Source organism: Brachyhypopomus gauderio, unplaced genomic scaffold, assembly GCF_052324685.1.
Source record: "Brachyhypopomus gauderio isolate BG-103 unplaced genomic scaffold, BGAUD_0.2 sc52, whole genome shotgun sequence".
NCBI classification, from domain to species: domain Eukaryota; kingdom Metazoa; phylum Chordata; class Actinopteri; order Gymnotiformes; family Hypopomidae; genus Brachyhypopomus; species Brachyhypopomus gauderio.
The window spans coordinates 2,729,639-2,750,163 of record NW_027506877.1 but is presented as its reverse complement, the minus strand read 5'-3'; the positions used below and the strand labels follow the sequence as shown (position 1 = coordinate 2,750,163).

The 20,525-nt window shown below is 46.4% G+C and overlaps 1 protein-coding gene across 1 annotated transcript in view; it reads right to left on the bottom strand.

The window, feature by feature from the left end:
- Positions 1 to 20,340, bottom strand: part of LOC143488531 (sodium/calcium exchanger 1-like) — a gene marked incomplete at its 3' end in the record, with an annotated part of 54,481 nt that extends 34,141 nt beyond the window's left edge. Inside the window, exon 1 of the mRNA XM_076987295.1 lies at positions 19,525 to 20,340. The remainder of the gene's footprint in view (positions 1 to 19,524) is intronic.
- Positions 20,341 to 20,525: the final 185 nt, after the last annotated feature.

The window sequence follows — 20,525 nt, the reverse complement described above, 5'->3', positions numbered from 1 at the left end:
TCCAAGGACAGCAAGGTGCTGCGTATCGATACCGTATCGTGTTTGTGAGGCGTGAATGTGCCACACAGACGTGTGTGTGTGTGTGTGTGTGTGTGTGTGTGTGTGTGTGTGTGTGTGTGTGTGTGTCCGTGATCATGAGCGATTGCAGGCATGGTTTAATCCTTCACGTGCTGTCTGACATCTTCTCTGAATCTGCTTCATTACCTTCACACTTCTACTGCACGCGTCCTTCACACACACACACACACACACACACACACACACACACACACACACACAAACATGCAGGTGCTGGCAGGCTTGTGCCCTCTCCCCCTCTTGCCCCCTGCCAGGTTTGTTCAGAGGCAAACATGCTGTTAAGTCCCCAGAAACCTTTTCAACCTTTTCAACATGCACCATCTTTCAGCTGCCCAGGCAGAGACGCCATGAAATCGCAATCAGCGCTGACATGCTCCCTCTGTATTCTCCCCTCCCTCCTTCCCTGCCCTATTCCTCCTTCTCTCCCTCCTTCCCTGCCCCCATCCCTCCTTCTCTCCCTCCCTCCCTGCCCTATCCCTCCTTCTCTCCCTCCTAAATAGAGGCCTATATTACAGGATTCTGAGCGATGCCAAGGTAGCCAAATATAGCACCTGCTGCTGCAGCCTGTTCAGGGAGGGAAGAGCTCGCCTGCTTCCAAAGCTGCCCATGCCAGAAGGCTGCCTGGGTGATCCACACTCTACTCCAAGCCATTTTTAGAGCCCACCCAGGGTTGGTTACAAACTCCCAGATCCACAGGAGAGGTCTGACTTTAAATAAGTGCCCGGCGGATGCCAGAACCACACGGGCGGCGGAACCACGTGGTGGTGTGGTGGCCTCACCGAGCAAACAAGGTTCTACAGACTCTCTGAACAAGGCTCAGAATTATTGGGTGGCATTTTAATGTTATCTAGGTTGTGACAAGAGGCCCCCGACAGCCATTCTGTATGGATCTGTTCGGAATTACCAGCTGCCGTGCAAGATAAGGAGACATCTCACATAAAGATGGTATCCATATAATTAATGAGTGGAGACTATTACCACCGATCTAAGCATTTCCGAACTTGACCGGATCACATCTTTTCGTGGGGGGGGCATTCAGCGCACAGCTTGAAGGAATGAAAGAGAAAGCGTACGTCTCACCTCTCCACAAACACGGCTTCTCCCAGCCTGCTCAGAGGGTCCAAGCGGATGCTAACACATGCACACGGTGCAGGGCGTGTCCAGGGCTCACTGCAGAAGAGAGCCAGGCTCCGCCGTACAGAGGGGCCACTGTGTGTGGCCTGATTGCGGGTATTGGTAATAGGGATGTCCCGATCCAGCTTTTTGAACTTCCGATCCGATACCGATATTTATTTGCACTTCCGATCCGATACCGATATCGGCCTATCCCAGCATGTATTAAAGTTTAAAGTTATTTAGCCAACTTACTTTGTTGTCAAACTCATGTTGAAAAGCGTTTTACTCTTGATAACAAGTAGCCAGCTGAATTAGGTGTGTTTGAATAATACACAATGGTTGGTAAGGAGAAACTGACCTGTTTATTTAGCAATTAATCAACTCAAAATAGACAAAATATTAAATAACAAACAGAAATAGCATCAGTAAACCAAGGATTAAAAAGCCACAAGTGCAAATAATATTGTAAATTATATAAAAAAAAACACACACAACCTGAGTGGAAAATAGTCTATTATTAACATTAACATCCATCAGTGCTCTTGAACAAGTGTAAACCAAAGCTTAAAAAAAATCCGTGTACATATCGTAAACTAATTAAAAGCAAAATGCCTTCTACTCCACACTTTGCTGCTCCATCCCCATCTATACACTTCCTTCAATTCAAACGTTTCTGCCAGTGTTAGTTGTGTAGGACCTTTCTTTTTGTCTTCGGTTTTCTTTAGAAACTCGTCATGTTGTTTATGGTGGTATTTCGCTAAATGCTTGATTAGATTGGTGGTATTAAAAGTTCTTACAGCTTTACCACAACGCTTGACTTTACTGTGGCATATATTGCACTCTACCTCTTCGTCTTTGTCATCCTTTAAGGTAAAATAATCCCACACAACTGACCGATAACTTCAAATTTACACGGCGGTCCGAGATGCCACGGAGCTAAAGGCTGGTTCACACTACACGATTTTAGGCTGGTTTTCAGTCGCCGACTAATCGCCGACAAAAACTGTGGTCGGAGGCGAATCGGCGATCACTCGTCGCTCGCTCAGTCGTGTAGTGTGAACTGCTGAAAGACGCTCGCCGAGCCGTCGCCGACTGGTCGCAGACGACTGGCAGATATCTAGCATGTTTAATATCTAGCAGTCGGCGACTGAGAGTCGGCAGCAGCGTCTAGCTACAGCCAATGGGAACGCGGAGAGAGAACCGCGGCACCGCTGAAGATATCTCTGAAGAATGTAAAAAACTTTCAAGAATGCTTTCAAAACAGTAACCCAGCAAACACACAAAATCCTCACCTTTCTTACAACTTTACTACAACACTGTGTTTAAGTTATTGTGACAGCACTGGAGAAATAGTGCGATTGATTATATTTATGTTCACTTGGGACTATGGAGTGTTTAAACGGTAAAAAAATAATAATAACGAAAATGTGGAGCACATGTACATTGTTTTTTTTCTTCTACGTGGTGTTGCTGGTTCTCGCGAGAGTTTCTTTTCGTGTTCTCGCGTTTTTGGACGGCAGCCAGATGAGTCGGCGATTCCCCAGTCGTGTAATTCGTGAGCCAGCGTCGCCAATCAGTCATGTAGTGTGAAAGCCACAACAACTGAGAGACTCGCGATTACAGCACAACCAGTCGTGTAGTGCGGACGGCACAAAAACCTGACGACTGAAAAGTCGTGTAGTGTGAACCAGGCTTAAATTGGGGCAGAAACTATGCTCGTGTGCTGAAGGTGTGCTGGAAAATGCGGACCGGATTTTACTCTCACTAGCAAAAACTGGAATGGATTATCTAAATGGGTGCGCTGGAAAACCCGGATCGGACTTTTAAAAAACTGGATCGGGAGTCTGGATCGGCATTTTCTCGTGCCTGCCGATCCGATACCGATACGCATTTTTTGCTAATATCGGCGGCCGATCCGATCCAAATATCGGATCGGGACAACCCTAATTGGTAATGGGGCCAGAGCTCCCGGTGCAGCCTGGTCCAACCCTTCCTAGCCCGAGGACACGGGGCCGAGAGATTACCCAGAAGGAGGGAAAGTCAAAGTCCAATTTGAACACTAGAAGACAGAATATTGATTGAGCGTGTGCAAACGCTGACTAAATAGGCTTGGGATTAATGTCATTTTTCTCTGCCTTTCACGGCCAAAGAAGAAGTCACCCGCCGCTCGTCTGCCAGACGAAACCTCGGGGTCACGCAGTCTCCTCTCTGACCTGCGGTTACCACCAGGGAAGCCACATGTGCCTGGAGAACGCGGCGAATCTGAAGGTTGGGAGACATAGTCAAGCCTTGTCAGCGTAAAGACCTTAATGGAATAACTGGAAGGAAAATTGGCAGTGAGGAGAGTCCTTCTGTTGACAGGAAGGGTCCCACAGGGATGAGAGTCTAATGAGGTTCTCCCGCTAGAGAGGAAGATGTGGGGAGACACTATGCAAGAACTTCAAACATGAAGAGGACCCTGCGGTGCGAGACGATTCACGCAGCCTTGGACGAGGAGAGAGGGCTGGCGCGCTCTAGAACATTCCTGGAAAGATTTATTTAAATAGAAAAACATTTCTGCCATCACTGAGCAGTTGTTTGTAGCTTTATTCTGAAACGCTGGAATTAAGAGTGCAGTGAGCAGGAGATGCAGGAGGGCCTAGAGTGTGAGGCTATTAGCAAACAATGATCCTTGGCCCCGCCCCAGTGTCTCTGAACTGATCCTTGGCCCCGCCCCAGTGTCTCTGAACTGATCCTTGGCCCCGCCCCAGTGTCTCAGCACTGAGCTTTGGCTCCGCCCCAGTGTCTCAGCACTGAGCTTTGGCGCTGGCTCCAAACTGCTTTATTAAGCTCCTTTGACATTGTTACAAAGTTAAAGCACTAGAAGTAGTGACAACAACACACAGAGGACTATACTAACGCATGATTAGTCAACTAGAACCTTATTTTGTTTGAAGATTCTTTTTAATCGATTCACTATCAAGTGTTAGTAAATAAGTATGCATTTGCTACTATTTAAATACATGATGTTATTGTTTTAAAGGTTGTAAGAGATTTCTCAAAGAACTGCAAAAATAATTAGTTTCAGTCTTAAATCACGTATTCACATAATGTTTAATGTATTATAAAAGTGTTTTTGGAACTGTGGTATCTAAAAAAATGAATACATAACATTTGCAACACAGTCCAAATTAATGAAGGAATTATTAGTCCTCTCACTAAGATCAGACACCTTGACAACACCTGATTCAACAAAATGGTTCATTTGATGATCCAAAGACAGCTGTACTTTATTAGAAATCTGCTATTGTGCTATGTAAGTGAATTAAAAAGGGATTCCACAAACCTTTTAGCCAAAACGTCCTGACTAATCAGGAATGAGGCATCGCCTCCCTTGCTATGAACATTTTAATCAAGACTGTACTGATTGGGTAGTTTCATTTTAATGAATCAATTAAATGTGAATCGATGAAAGCATATTACCATAATGAGAGAAGAAGAGAAAATGCAGATTGGAAAAAGAAAAGGAATGGAAATAGTGTGTGTGTGGGGGGGTGGATAGAGGGATGGAGGGATTTGGCTGTCTGTGGTGTCTTGGTTTATCAGAAGGTGAGGCCGTTTGAATGCTCTCCTCCCTTCTTTTCTTTCCTCCCTCCCCTCCTCTATCTTTTCATCCCTTCCTCTCACCTCCACAAGACACAGGTCCCTCTCTCCCATGTCAGCTTACCTGTCCTCTCCCCTGCTGGGTTCTGACCCGTCCCGGCCAGCTCCGCCCCACACACCTGCTCCGCTCTGCCTGCGAGGTCCCGAGACGCGAGACACACTCCACCGTGTTTCACCTCGCCCTCCTCGAGTGGGCAGCCAGGCCGGGACCCGCCCCAACCCAACCCGCTCCAACCCGACCCTCCTGGCGCCGACACCGCTGACCGAAGCGAGTCTGTTTACGTTTCTGATTACGGTGACGAAAATCACGTTCACATACAAGGAACTCACCTCTGCACTTCTTAACATTTCTAAAACATATTCGAGCTCCCCAGGCAACAAAGACTTATATCCAAGCCTAAAACACGCCAGCACTCTGGAACAAAACGATCCAGCACAAAGAACAATGTTTATCAACCTGTAGTCATCAGCCTTCAGGATTCACCATCGAGAGCAGAGCAGTTAGAGGAGAAGCAGGGGCTGGGTGACGTTGGCCCTGCTGAAGGCAAAACTAGCAGAGCACACAGATGACTGACATGCATCAGTGCGGCTGAGGATGACGGGCCATCATAGCTCAATATGGGCTCTCAGTATCAAAACACTTCAATCAAAACCATAATGTTCAGAGATCTTTTTTAATATGGCTCCCATATTAGAACTGTGTTAAACAAATTCATGCTTGACTGCCAAAAACCCTACATCGATTTATCATGCCACCTTCCAAAACCACATATCCTATCAGCCAGTCAGCCAGATCTATATAGATGAGAAGAATATCATAGTTCATAATTAACAAATTACATGCTTAGTGGGTAATGATGACTGTGGATGGCATTCTTAGTGCCAATACATGTTGAAGAACTCTGGGAAATTAAATGAGTGGGTTCATAGGTCATGGTGCTTATTCGTGGTATTAAAGAGTTTTTGCTTTGTGAGCTTTAGTTGAGAATGCAGAGTTGTAAAGGCACGTTATGAGGAGGGAGACTGTGTGTGTGTGTGTGTGTGTGAGTGTGAGTGTGTGTGTGTGTGTGTGTGTACATCCGTGCCCATGTATGTCCCTCCAGTGTGTCCTGCAGGGGTGAAAGGTGTGTGTGTGTGTGTGTGTGAGTGTGAGTGTGTGTGTGTGTGTGTGTGTGTGTGTGTGTGTGAGTGTGAGTGTGAGTGTGAGTGTGAGTGTGTGTGTGTGAGTGTGAGTGTGAGTGTGAGTGTGAGTGTGAGTGTGAGTGTGAGTGTGAGTGTGAGTGAGTGTGTGTGTGTGTGTGTGTGTGTGTGTGTGTGTGTGTGTGTGTGTGTACATCCGTGCCCATGTATGTCCCTCCAGTGTGTCCTGCAGGGGTGAAAGCACGTGGAGTAGATCTACCTAAACACTCCAGTACTGGCGTTTGAGTGCAGTAATGACAGAAGTGGGTCCAAGACGGCTGAAACAGACAAGCGGTGTGAGAGAATTGAGATATTGGTTTTAAGGAGCGGAGAGAAGAACAGGGAAAGAAAGAAGCACTTTCAACACACCTTACCCACAGGGACCCGATGCTGATCAAAAGGTTTTTGAGGTAACTCAAAGGAAAACAAAACATTGATAGCTCAAACGTGAAAAACCTGAGATGATTCGAACAAAGACTTGACACAGAGACAGGTCGAGCACGGAAAACACGACACTCTTCCTTTGATGAGCATTGAAATGACCCACATTTGACCTACGGCTGCTTCCAAGCTCCTGGAACAGGCCCAGGGTCAGTGGCTAGGGCACAGCAGCACTGACTCAGCCTTATTAAACCTGGCACCTGCTGCTCAGAGAACAGTGGCCACCGTGAACTGGGCCTGAGTGACCTTCAGCAGAGGCTGATTCTGACTGGTTCTGGACAGGAAATGAGACTGGCTGCCCAAATGACCCAACATTAACAAACAAGCAGGTGGCAGCACAGCAGGAGGGAACGTGTGTGTGTGTGTGTGTGTGTGTGTGTGTGTGTGTGTGTGTGTGTGTGTGTGTGAGTCTTTTTCACAAGATAATTCAGGCAGTAACGGTAAGCTATCATTAGAAACTACAGGTACACCAACACGCCGTGATTTGCTGCTCCTCTCAGGAATATAACGGTACATTCAAGCCTCTTGTGTAGGAAGAAGGAATTTCAACTAACTGCCACGGCTTCATCTAACTGCCCCTGCAGTCTTTTAAAGTCTAAATGTACATAATCACCCAAAGGGCAAAACTAAGGCAAAACTGCACATTGTAGTTACAACAGAAAATATGTAAAGCCATGTAGCTATTGCATAACTTTGATATCCTGCACATCCCCAGACAGGCTGGCCAGCAGCAATGACCACAAATCTGTTCAACCACATGATGACAAACTAGTGCAGCATTCGCACTACTGCATTTCCAGCAAAAACGTGTCTTTGACGTTATAGAGAAACAAATGTTCAAATGTTAACTAGACATTGACCGTCTTGAAAGCAGTTTACCCATTAGCATGGCTAGCTCATTATCCAGCTGTTACACCAAAGCCCTGGACGATAAGAGATCAGCGATCCACTCAGTCCTTAAAGGCTTGGCTGGAGCCAGACGGCCCGCCTAGACCCTACCGCAGTGTCAGCTATTGATTAAAAACGCTCCGACAGGACCACAAAGCGCTTCCCTCTCTACGCTCACAAAGTCGGCTTCCTTCATTTTACAAAGTCATATCTTTGCCTCTCCTTTATAAAGTGAGATTTTGTGAAGGAGACGGCGGAATGAAAGGAGAGAGATTTAATAGAGATACTGAGACACAGTCTAATATAAAGTCTAACATAAAGACTGCCCTGTCGAAGGAGAACTCTGAAAGAAGCAGATGTCAGAGCCGGAGACGATGATATAGTCCTATAGTCCTCCACGCTTTCCGAGGAGAACGAAAACAACGTTGAGGACGAGCCGTCCAACATACACTGGACACTGGTGCGTTGTGGACACTGAACACTCCAACAGGACTTCACAGCAGTACGACTTACGCGGTGTCCAAGTACATATACAACAGAGGCCAGCAACAAGAACGAACATATTAAGCAGCACAATTGTTTTTATAGTAAATGTAAATGTGAATGTGAGAACCGTTAATTTCAAGCTCGGCTCTGTGTGTGCCGTGTCACCATCGGCAGTGACCAGCCAGAACTGAGCAAGGCTCCCACGGTCCCACCTCAGTTTGTGTCGAATTTAGAAACTCTGCATTCCTAACAACAACACATCACGGACCAGCACAAACTGAGACCTCAGTTGGCGTTCTGGCCGACATACAGGTCTGAATACGGTATAACATCCTACTAGTGGCGTCCTGTCATAATTCTAACCGTGGTCTCTACCGCTGGCAACTGACTGGAAGAAATGACCGATGGTTTTACACTTTCTTGCTTCTCCTGATTTATTTGTGAGTGGGAAGGTAAAGGTTATGTCTGTCTTGTGGCCCTCGAGCGACAGCTGGTGCTATTTCTTTCACGCGCGTGCTTTCACTCCGCATTGCTATTTCTCAGAAGGGAAAGGGAAGAATATTGGATATCATGTAAAATGGAATGACTCACTGTCACTATAAGCCCACCAGCCAGCTGCAATGAACCTGTCCCTGCTTCTGTAGGAGAGGGACAGAGCCGAACACCGAATCATCCACAGCAGAATATCTTAACACCGAATCATCCACAGCAGAATATCTTAACACCGAATCATATACAGCAGAATAGCTTAACGCCGAATCATCCACAGCAGAATAGCTTAACGCCGAATCATCCACAGCAGAATAGCTTAACGCCGAATCATCCACAGCAGAATATCTTAACACCGAATCATCCACAGCAGAATATCTTAACACCGAATCATCCACAGCAGAATAGCTTAACACCGAATCATCCACAGCAGAATATCTTAACGCCGAATCATCCACAGCAGAATAGCTTAACACCGAATCATCCACAGCAGAATAGCTTAACACCAAATCATCCACAGCAGAATAGCTTAACACCGAATCATCCACAGCAGAATAGCTTAACACCGAATCATCCACAGCAGAATATCTTAACGCCGAATCATCCACAGCAGAATAGCTTAACACCGAATCATCCACAGCAGAATAGCTTAACACCAAATCATACACAGCAGAATAGCTTAACACCGAATCATCCACAGCAGAATAGCTTAACACCGAATCATCCACAGCAGAATAGCTTAACACCGAATCATATACAGCAGAATAGCTTAACACCTAATCATTAAGCCAAGTGTCATGTAAGGACAGGCCTTAACAAGAAAGTCATTCATTCAGTAATCAGATGAGAAACTGCTTAACACCAAATTTCTCACTCAGTAATCCCATCAGAACAGGTTACCACTTAGTGGTCACTGTGTCTGTGCTTTAGCCATGTCTCCCTGAGACATCAGGAGCCACGCCCCCCTTTTGCCACGCCTCCCTGAGGTGTTGTCCATCCGGGGCCACACCCCTTAGTGCGTCATTACCTTCTGCCTTATTTAAGCCCTGTTACTTAGTGCACTTGTTCGGTTTCATGTTCATTCATTTTCATTAATCGCTTTGGTTGGAGACTTGCGTGTTGCTTCCTCCCTTATTTCTGCATGTTCTACAATCTTGTGTGTTTTTGTGTGTCTCTCTTTTGCTGACTCTCTCTTGTCCAAGCGGATCTGGCCACCCGGCGTGTCCACGCGGTGTTCCCGGAAGCTCGAGGAGGGGGTGAAGGGACATTCTGGTATTTTGGGAGAGAGTCCCCTCACGTCATCTGGGGATGCCAGCATAGCCTTCATCACTCACTGGGAGACCAGCTTCATCCTCCTCATGCCGTCAAATGAAGAGGCGGTTCATGAGTCGGCAGAGAGAGAGAGAGAGGAGCCCACCGGAGAGCTTGCAGGAGTTCCCCAGTCTGGAGGGTCACCCAGGGGTGTCATGACTTGACATGTCGTGTTTTCGGGTATGTTACAGGCACATGCATGGTGCAAGGTCAGAGGTCAAGGATAGAGCGGGGTCAACGAGAGGAGATGGCAGTGGCGCATCGGGTCAACTAGTCAGGGATTCTGTAGTCGATTAAGGTGGCGTCCACTCTGCCGTTTAAGGGAGCCCTGTTAATGTGTGGAAGGGTCAGGGATGTGAGTGGTCGTTGAAAGAGAGCTACAACAGCTTAAGGAGGCAACTACACCTCCTTCTCAAAAAAGGAGGTGAAGAAAGGTGCCATCTGTGTCCCCGTCAACGAGGAGGGCACCATCTGTACCCGATCTGGTGGGTCGGTGAGGAGGGCTTTGTCAAAAGAAAGAGGTGTACCAGTGTATTTCCACTGGCACATATATGGACCTGAGAGAACAGGGTGGCATTGCATGTCCAGGGGTCACACGAGGATGCCCGGTGGCACTGATCACCTGGGGGTTATTATGTCATTATTTAAGCCATATTTATCCGTGTTTATTCCTGTTTAGCCCTGTTTAGCTTCTTGACTGTTACATTGGCTCCTTTTGTTGTAGTTAGTACACGTTTATGTTCAGTTTCGTATTGTTTGAATTATTTTCATTCAACACTTCAGTTGGAGACTCGTGAAGGACTTATGTTTGTTTTTCTCCTGAGATGACCAGCAAACGTACGTTCTACACCAACCATAAAATGTGTCAGACTGCATTAGATGTGAAACACACTACCATATTAACAGCATTCATTAATTGATTAACAGCTTCATCTACAACGCTGGTTCAGAAGATCTCACAAATTCTGCAAATTCACCAGATTTTAAAACAGAAGTTGCAACATAATGAAAGTTGAGGCTGGGGTGAGGCTTGGCTGTGGTAGGCTTCCTCTTGGCTCAGTTATGAAATCACCCTCATCTCTACCCCCAGTGTCTATTCACACCACCAGACTGGTAACTTTAACAATGCTTCAGTTGGAAGTGAAGTTGTTTTTTTTTTATGCACACTTCAAACGTCCTGCTTTGGCCTGCATTAAGGCCTGTTATGTCAGTCTCACAGACTCCTGTCATGAATTTAGGACAGGTCAAGTTCAGGCCAAATATCCACAACTTCAGATATACCTCAACAGGCTTATTTGCTCTTCAAAGCAATGACATTCTAAACTAGTGTGAACCAGTCAAAACAATTCAAAATGTTACAGCTTATCTCAGGACATTTTGTTTGAAATAAAAAGCCACCAGACAAACGACCTTTCTTCATTGTCATCAACTTGAAATTTGAATAATTAATTGAAACTGAGTTGAAATTGGATTTTCAAATATATCCCTAGCAGTTCACAATTATAAAGAAATTATCTGATATTATCTGAAATTACCTTTGTTAATGATACTTTGCACTTTCAGCTGCATTTCGCCAGATTGTTCAATCATAAAATTGCTTTCACATTGAAACATGCTGACAATATTGAATCACTACAGATTCAAGTACAGTTCTTGCCAATAGAAATGCTGCCCCTCCGAGCTGACACCGTACCTCACAGGCCCAGCAGGCTGCACAGTGGTTCTGAAACGATTCCACGCAGAGGATTCTGGGTATGTCCGTGAAATACTGGATGCCGTTTTTGTTGTTTATTTCCAATTATACTTGCAGCTGTAATGATAAACACCTTTAGACACACCTCCAGAATCTCAGGCATGTTGGCTTCCATCACACAGACACACAGATACTGACACACATACATGCACACACAGTAATAAACTGCATTTTCTATAGCACCAAGGTGCAGTGAGGACTATTTTATTGCCTTTTTGAACCTGCTGTTGGTCAAATGGGCATGGCCTTCTCAACTCAGTACTCTGTTCAACTCACTGAACAAATCCAAACCTGCTCTTTGACCTGAGTGCACTATGACCTGTGCTGAACATTTACTGTGCTGACCATATCTGACAATATTTGACCATATACGGTTTATTGCCTTAAGGGAAAGTGACCGTTGAACTGACGGACATTCTGAAGGGCATTTGTAAACAGAAGTGACTGAGCTCTGAGTTCAAATACAGGGAGCACACATCATGCCTCAATAAGGACTGACGGTCTGTTGTTTAGCCTGATTCACAATGTGAGCTTTCCAGCCCTCCACAAACTGCATTCTCAAGGCAATCCCTGCCTTGAGAAAAACCAAAGGGAACAGGGGAAAAACTAAGATAGACACAGATGGGGAGGCACATCAGATGTTTCTGTGATGAACACAAACTACCAGAAGGTTCTCTGATTTCATCATATGCATTTAGAACCAGGGCTGCAGTATGAGAAAGGTTAAAAAGAGATAGAGGGAGAGAGAGTCAGAGAAAGAGAGCGAGAGATAGTAGGAGAGAGAGAGAGAGAGAGACAGAGACAGAGAAAGAGTGAAATAGAGGGAGAGAGTATAAGAGAGGAGGGAATAGAGGGAAAGAGTATGACAGAGAGGGGAAAAGAAATAGAAGGAGAGAGTGGGAGAGAGAGAGGGAGAAGGGGAGAGAGATACAGGGAGAGAGTGTGAGAGAGAGGGTGAGAGAGCGGCAGAGAGATAGAAGGAGAGAGTCAGAGAGTGTGAGAGAGAGTGTGAGAGAGATAGAGGGAGAAGGGGAGAGAGATAGAGGGAGAGAGTGTGAGAGAGATAGAGGGAGAGAGTGTGAGAGAGAGAGCGGGAGAGAGATAGAAGGAGAGAGTGTGAGAGAGTGTGAGAGAGATAGAGGGAGAAGGGGAGAGAGATAGAGGGAGAGAGGGTGAGAGAGAGGGTGAGAGAGAGCAGGAGAGAGATAGAAGGAGAGAGTCTGAGAGAGTGTGAGAGAGTGTGAGAGAGAGAGTGTGAGAGAGAGTTTGAGAGAGGGTGAGAGAGAGGAGGAGAGACATAGAGGCAGAGAGAGTGTGAGAGAGAGGAGGAGAGAAAACACAAAAAGCAACTTCCTCTTTGAAAGCTATAATTGGAGCTACTGCTGCTCACGGAGCTGCCGGTGATGTGATAGCAACACACAGCGCTAAATGCTGCCTTTGATCACGCTAACCCCTGCGTTTGAAGCTGAGAATCTCCCATCTGACAATCAGTCACACGCATGGGCGCTGGTGTGCCTAGACGCGATTGTTTCTGACAAACAGACCTCCGGAAACAGCACGTGCACCCACGGCGGGCACAGTCTGCGCCATTTGGGCGCACATTGCCCAAGTTTACGTTGCATTAGTGCGTCGCGGCATGGCACAGTGGCAACACGGATCCCTACGTGACTGCTGGTCTTATTATACGTTTACTGGGAGCTGTTTAAGTCTGGGCCCTTTTCAGAGACACAGAATGATAAAAAGTGATGCTTGCATGAACATGAAACAGAAATAGTGTGACTAGATGCCTGTAGTGGTTCCTGTGTATGTGTATGCTTGTGTGTGTGTGTGTGTGTGTGTGTGTGTGTGTGTGTGTGTGTGTGTGTGTGTGTGTGTGTGTGTGTGTGTGTGTGTTCTGTCACAAGGTTGTTTTTACTGTCACACAGATTCAATATCTCCACTTTACATAGAGATATTGCATCTGCTTTACATCAAATTTTAAGATCCACCAAGTTTCCATGAGGAGGGGTGTGGGGCGGAGCTTGTGAGGTGTAAGGGGCGGAGCCTGTGAGGGGGTGTGGGGAGGGATGTAAGGATGGGAATAAGGGTCTGTTCAGTGCCGGAGAGAGGGGCCTGCCAGGTTCATCATCGCACTCGGTCAGTGGTGTGAATGATCCCGCAGCTCAGCAGTAATGTGTTCACATATGACATCACAGTGGGGCGGAGTCAGCCTCACACTCACCAGCTTCACACACCCAGTGATGTGACATCACAGTGGGGCGGAGTCAGCCTCGCACTCACCAGCTTCACACACCCAGTGATGTGACATCACAGTGGGGCGGAGTCAGCCTCGCACTCACCAGCTTCACACACCCAGTGGAGCATTAGCAAGCTGTGGGAGAGCTGGTCTGTTTGTGTCTTGTACACACACACACACACACACACACACACACACACACACACACACACACACACACACACACACACTAACAGAGAGCTGTAAAGTGGCCTCCCATGGGGTCTTCAACCCTTAGCTGAGATGGAGTTTCAGTGCAAGAGTCTCTTACTGTCAAATCAAACATACACTTTGGCAGAGGCAGATGGTTGGGGTCTGTTAACATCATTTCTATCTCTCTCTTTGTCTCTCTCTCTCTCTGTCTCCCTCTCTCTCTCTCTCTCTCTCTCTGACAGCCCCTTGGCTCTTGGAGTACACTTCCAGGACCTAAAAGTGAACCATTTTAATCTACCTACTTTGACACTAGTTGTGGAGGGTGTTGTGTGTGTGTGTGTGTGTGTGTGTGTGTGTGTGTGTGTGTGTGTGTGTGTGTGTGTGTGTATGTGTGTGTGTGTGTGTGTGTGTGTGTGTGTGTGTGTGTGTGTGTGTGTGTGTGTGTGTGAGATCTTGCCTCATCTACAGAGCTGTCAGAAGGTGTGAGATGGAAGGAGGGAAACTCAGCAGAGTTCTGTAGTGTTGCACAAAAGTGGAATGAATGAAAAGACCAGCCGGCTCCGACCTGAACAAGGCACCACCAGAAGAAACCTCCCTCCCTCCTCTCTCCTCCTCCCTTCCTCCTCTCTCCTCCTCCCTTCCTCCTCTCTCCTCCTTCCTTCCTCCTCTCTCCTCCTCCCTTCCTCCTCTCTCCTCCTCCCTTCCCCCACTCTCCTACTCCCTTCCTCCTCTCTCCTTCCTCCTCTCTCCCCCTCTCCTCCTCCCTTCCTCCTCTCTCCTCCTCCCTTCCTCCTCTCTCCTCCTTCCTTCCTCCTCTCTCCTCTTCCCTTCCTCCTCACTCCCTCTCTCCTCATCCCTTCCTCTTCTCTCCTCCTACGTTCCCATAATCTCGGTGCCTTATCTCAACACACACATTCCTTCGCTCTCTCTCCTCTTCATCCCTCTCTCCACCCAGCTCCTCCTCTGGGTCCTCATCTCTTCTGCCCCTGTACAAATCTCATTGCTTTTCTTTCTCATCTCTTCCTCCGGAGCAGTGCCTGCCTGGATTCCTCCATCAGCCTCTCTCCTTCTCTCTTCTGCGTTCCCACCTTCTGCCATTCCCACGACACCCCCCTGCAGTCCCGCTGGTCATCATTACCAGCTGTCAACATGTGCCTTTAACCATGATGACCCTGTAGGTCCCATGCTGAACCAGCAGGTGGCAGTACTATTGGCAACACATTGAACATGCTTGCTTTGACAGAAGAAAGGGTGGGTCTAAAGTACGTGGTATCCAGGTGTTTAAATACCCTGATCAGCCATCCATTTTTCTCTCTCTCTGGTTTGACCAACACTGAGGTTAGACCTATTTAAGAGAGGCCCCACCATTTCTCTCTCTCTGGTTTGACCCGCACCTAGGTTAGACCTGTTTAAGAGAGGCCCACTGTATTTTCTCTCTCTCTCTCTCTCTCTGGTTTGACCAACAACGAGGTTAGACCTATTTAAGAGAGGCCCCACCATTTCTCTCTCTCTCTGGTTTGACCAACAACGAGGTTAGACCTATTTAAGAGAGGCCCCACCATTTCTCTCTCTCTGGGTTGACCCACACCTAGGTTAGACCTGTTTAAGAGAGGCCCACTGTATTTTTTCTCTCTCTCTCTCTGGTTTGACCAACACTGAGGTTAGACCTATTTAAGAGAGGCCCCACCATTTCTCTCTCTCTGGGTTGACCCGCACCTAGGTTAGACCTGTTTAAGAGAGGCCCACTGTATTTTCTCTCTCTCTCTCTCTCTCTCTCTCTCTGGTTTGACCAACAACGAGGTTAGACCTATTTAAGAGAGGCCCCACCATTTCTCTCTCTCTGGGTTGACCCGCACCTAGGTTAGACCTGTTTAAGAGAGGCCCACTGTATTTTCTCTCTCTCTCTCTCTCTGGTTTGACCAACAACGAGGTTAGACCTGTTTAAGAGAGGCTCCGCCATTTCTCTCTCTCTCTGGTTTGACCAACAACGAGGTTAGACCTGTTTAAGAGAGGCTCCGCCATTTCTCTCTCTCCGGTTTTCTTCATTAAGTTGTACTTTGGACAAGGAAACCACCCAACCACCCTCAACATGAGTTTATAAAAGTACTTTTTAAATATACTGTATCATTGTTGATGCTGTTTGCATTTTAGAATAGTTGCTTGTAAATAAATGCGCACTTTATTTTCACCAGATTGTCTCTGTTGATATTCAAAAGTGGTTGTTGCCAAAACCTCCAAAGAATTCACAGTTAAGTCCTTCATATACCAAACCATTAATTACCTTTAGTTAGAACTAAATGTTGTGGTTCTGATATAATTAGAACATGAGACTGATTAATAATTAAGGTAAAACAAATGATATCTACTTTAAAGAATTAGTAGGTGAAACCCCTACAACCCTTTTCAAATTAAGACCTCAGCCAATAGATGGTTATGCATTTGATTGATGGAAACGCACACCCTGTTTGCCATAGTTTAAATCCTTTTTAATCTTCCATTGTTGGCATTCTGAAGCTAACAATAATATCCTGTAATAAGGTATAATAAATAATAAGGTCTTCTGGAGGTTTTTGGGGTTTTTTTTAGAAGAAGAAAATACAGTATGTATTTCCACGTCTATGTACATATCTATATCTCTCGGCTGTCCTGGGAACGCCTCGGAATGTCCCCAGAAGACCTGGAGGAGGTGGCTGGGGGGAGGGAAACCTGGGTCTCCATGTTTAGGCTACTGCCCCCACGACCCGGACCCGGATAAGCGGATGTTAATGGATGGATGACATATCAATCTGTGTCCCACTTCATTCCTCCTTTGGCTTTCATCGCTCCTTTCTCAAACATTTCAGTACTTCTAAACTCCCCCTTGTGGGCTTTACATGTGTCTCATGGAATTTACATTAGGCTGTGATTGTTTAGGTTATATATGTAAATGTCTCAGATTATATAGCAAAAGCCTTAACGTACCACCTATTAAAAGTATAGAAATAAGTTTCAAACTGTAACTCAGGCTCAAACAAAAAACAATTTAAAACTGAAAATGAGAAGTTAAGATAAAAATTCAGTCTGAACCCACAGGCAACAGTTCAAAGTGAGCCAAGATGGCTAGTTAGAAGTGGAGAGGTATGGCTGCTACCTCAGGACCTGGTTTGGACTAATTGTGACTGAGGAAAATAAGAGACAGGAAGGGATTTTGCCATTAAGTCCTGTCACTGGACTAACTACAAGAAAAGAGCTTTGAGTTAAGGGTCGAGTTCTGATATTTTTATATAAATTACACATTTCCACAGGACATAAATGTAACATTTACCCAAGGCCATAAGTACAACCATCTTTACACGACATGAAATTGTAGCGTGTGGTTCAGAGCTGCCCGCTCACCCCCCCCCCCCCCCCCCCCCCTCTAGTGACGTTTGACAGAAGCAGGCTTGTCGAGACGTCCTGTAATGCTAGCCTCCCTTAGCCAACTTCGGTTTCCTTCACCCATCTGTTTGATTGCTTCTCCATATTCGAAGCAGGCCAAATGAAAATGAACCTACATTTCCTGTCACAAATCTAAATCTAAAAAAAAAAAAAACCTTTCACATAAATATCTTAAGAGGAGTGACTTCTCGTTCCTCGGTTCCTGTTGCCACGAGAGGCTCGTCCAATGGAAAGATTTGTTTTTCCTTTTAGTTTTTTTTCATTATTCAGATTTCTCTTGCTGGGCACGGAGAATACCTTAAACCACGCCGATGAGCAAACACACATTGACATGTGCCCGCACACACACACACCCATCCAATACACCCCATGGTGCTCTTCCCTACAGCTACAGGAGGATTATATTTGCTCATGCACAGTAGTCCCAGTCGGGTCAGAGGCACGTGGGCAGGAGAGGCACCACACAGGCTGCAGTGTCTGGCACCCAAACCACTGGGCCTCACTGCAGCTGGTGATACCTGCTGCCCGATGGTCAAAACGTCGTGGAAGTCTTCGCTCACACAGCCTCGCTTCACTGGTCCCAGATCAGCCTCAGAGGAGTAAGAGGGAAAAGCAGCTCTGGTTCAATTATTCATGTAAAAATATTTTAGGGTAATTTTTATCCTTTACTCGCTCCCTTACACTAAGCTCAATGGTTTCTGCATTGATGGCTGCACGCATGATTGTGGGGGAGTTCTGTACTTAAACACATGGGAAACAATGATAATGAAGTCAAAATGTCAGCTTTAATTCATGGGTACGCCTACATATATACATCTATTGGTACATTTACATCTGTACCAGTGCACAAGAACAGCAATCACAGCCCGTCCCGCTCTTCACCACGTGGTCAGTGGGGTTCTGATCAGGTGGCTAGCTGGTCCAGCAAGAACCTTCTACTTTCTCTCCCTGGAAAATTCTGTAGGCTACTTCAGCGTGCTGTTTTGTGCCACACACCGCGGGGCTGAGGCACGCTCGGTGTAGCTGGGATGTTTAACACTCCAGAATCAGTCCTACCTGTCCTCACACAGCCCAACAGCAAAGAACCGTGAGTCGGTTCCGTGGACCTGTCACACAGCGTGTTACTGGCTATGCTGGTATGTTTGAGACCTTTTGAGTTTTAGACTCTCTGTTTTTCTACATGCTCTCAGGACACAGTCACATAATTGGGCGAGGGACAACTGAGCAGATACTTATGGTCCCGTGAAATGGGACTGTGCATTAAAAGAGGCGATTTCTTCACCCTATGTAGAAGTAAACACCCTGTGATTAAAGTTCACAAGTGTGCACTTTTAGCCTGACAGTGAATGTTTCGTTTATAATCCACTTTGCTGTAGTATACAGCAAGAACAATAACAACCGCCGTCGTAAAATTACTTACGAACGGCACTAGTGGTGTTCCGAAAACATCGGACAGAAACAGGCGGGTTATTAGGACACTGGTCAGTGGTAAACAGGTGGTCGCAATGGCGCACCCTCCCTGTCGCTCAGTGTCTGCGGCTGAAAGCTGGACGGTGCTCCGTGAACACGGCTGAGGTTAATCCCCTATAGACTTGCGCCAGAGGTTTCACGGTTGGAAAACAGCGTTAGTGAGGTCCGGAAATCAAAGGAAGTAGGGTAGTTTTCTCTTATCCCACAGACACGCTGTAACACACATACGCACGTGCACACGAACGCACACAGACGCAGGCAGGCAAGCGCGCGCACACGCATGCACACACACACACACACACACACACACTCACACACACACACACACGCACGCACGCACGCACGCACACACACACGCACACACACACACACACACACACAAATATACTGATCGGTTCCATTACTAGCGATGAAAGGAAGAGAGCGACTGTTTGCCCACATGTTGTAGAGGTATTTCATGGGTTTCTTGTAACTTCCAACAGGTTAGAGAGTCAGTAATGAGTGAAGCAGTTTATCTGTGCTCATTCGAAAGCACCATGGGCTACATCATATTTCTCCATCTATAGCCTAGTAGACATCGCAATAAAATGTTTTCATAAATGGAACCCGGGAATCCATAATATTTGTTATAATGTCGTCTTACATACTTTACTAGTCATTTAATAAATGATCTTTTATTCTAAGTATTTTCAACAACACATCTTTCCTCCTGTATTCACGGTGATCCACCCTGACTACTCCATCGGCCACCACATGTTATAGTCTGTGACTAAGTGACTACAACCCAATCTGCAAATGCTCCGTGTAGTTGGTTCGGTTGACCTACCGGATCAAACGGGTCAAGAACCGACGGATCTCCACTAAGACAGTCTTCGGGCTCGGTGGGTATTTCACCTGTCGGTGGTTTTCTTCGCAAGCTGAAATACCTACTGAAATGTCATGGATCTGTGAGGAGGACTGTAGATGTCATGGACCGGTCCTGAGGAAGGCGCCCTGTTCGCCCGTATGTTCACGTATCCGGGCTGGTGCAGGTGCCACGGACCCCTCTTCGGAACCGACGACACTCCGATGCGACTCACGGTGTGTTCTCCTGGATCACGTTGAGGAGCGTGTCCTTCAGATCTCGCCAGTGGTCCTCAATGGATGATCGATAGTTACTCAGTCAACGCTTCGGTATTTAACAAATAATCATTTCCTAATACGATGCCACTTATTTGATCGGCAGTTCCTTAATATGCAAGTTATAGAAGTGGCCAGTTATTTAAAGGGTAAAAATAAAAGACGGACGCGTACATACGGACCCGGGCATCAGGAGACAGCTGTTGAGATGCTGTGGGAGTGTGTGAGTGTGTGTGTGTGTGTGTGTGTGTGTACCGTCAGTGGGCTCTCCGTGTGCCCGGGGTTGAGGGAGGGGTGGATTTATGTGTACTCCGAAAGAAAGCGAGACTGAAGTAGAGCAAGTCGATAAACGGCAACTTCGTAGGCTGTAGTAGGTGGACTTCTTTCCCGAGCTGCTTACAACCTAGTTGGACTTGTGGTTCGCCAACCCCCTGGGTCTGGAGAGAATCCCGCTGGGAAACATGACAAGTGGCATAAACTAACAACCTGCTTCTTTGGTTGCAGGCGGGGAAGGTGGGTCTATGGAGCTGTTAGCCTACATCAGTTCGTCTTCATAGTGAAGTTATTTACATGCAGTTCGCAGTCTTTTATGTATCTGGACAATACAAATATGAAGAATGAAAGCAATCAGCTGGCAGATCTGATAAAGGATGCTTTAAAAAGTAATTACGTTGCTGTTTAAATGCCCTGCACAGTATTTCATCGCCA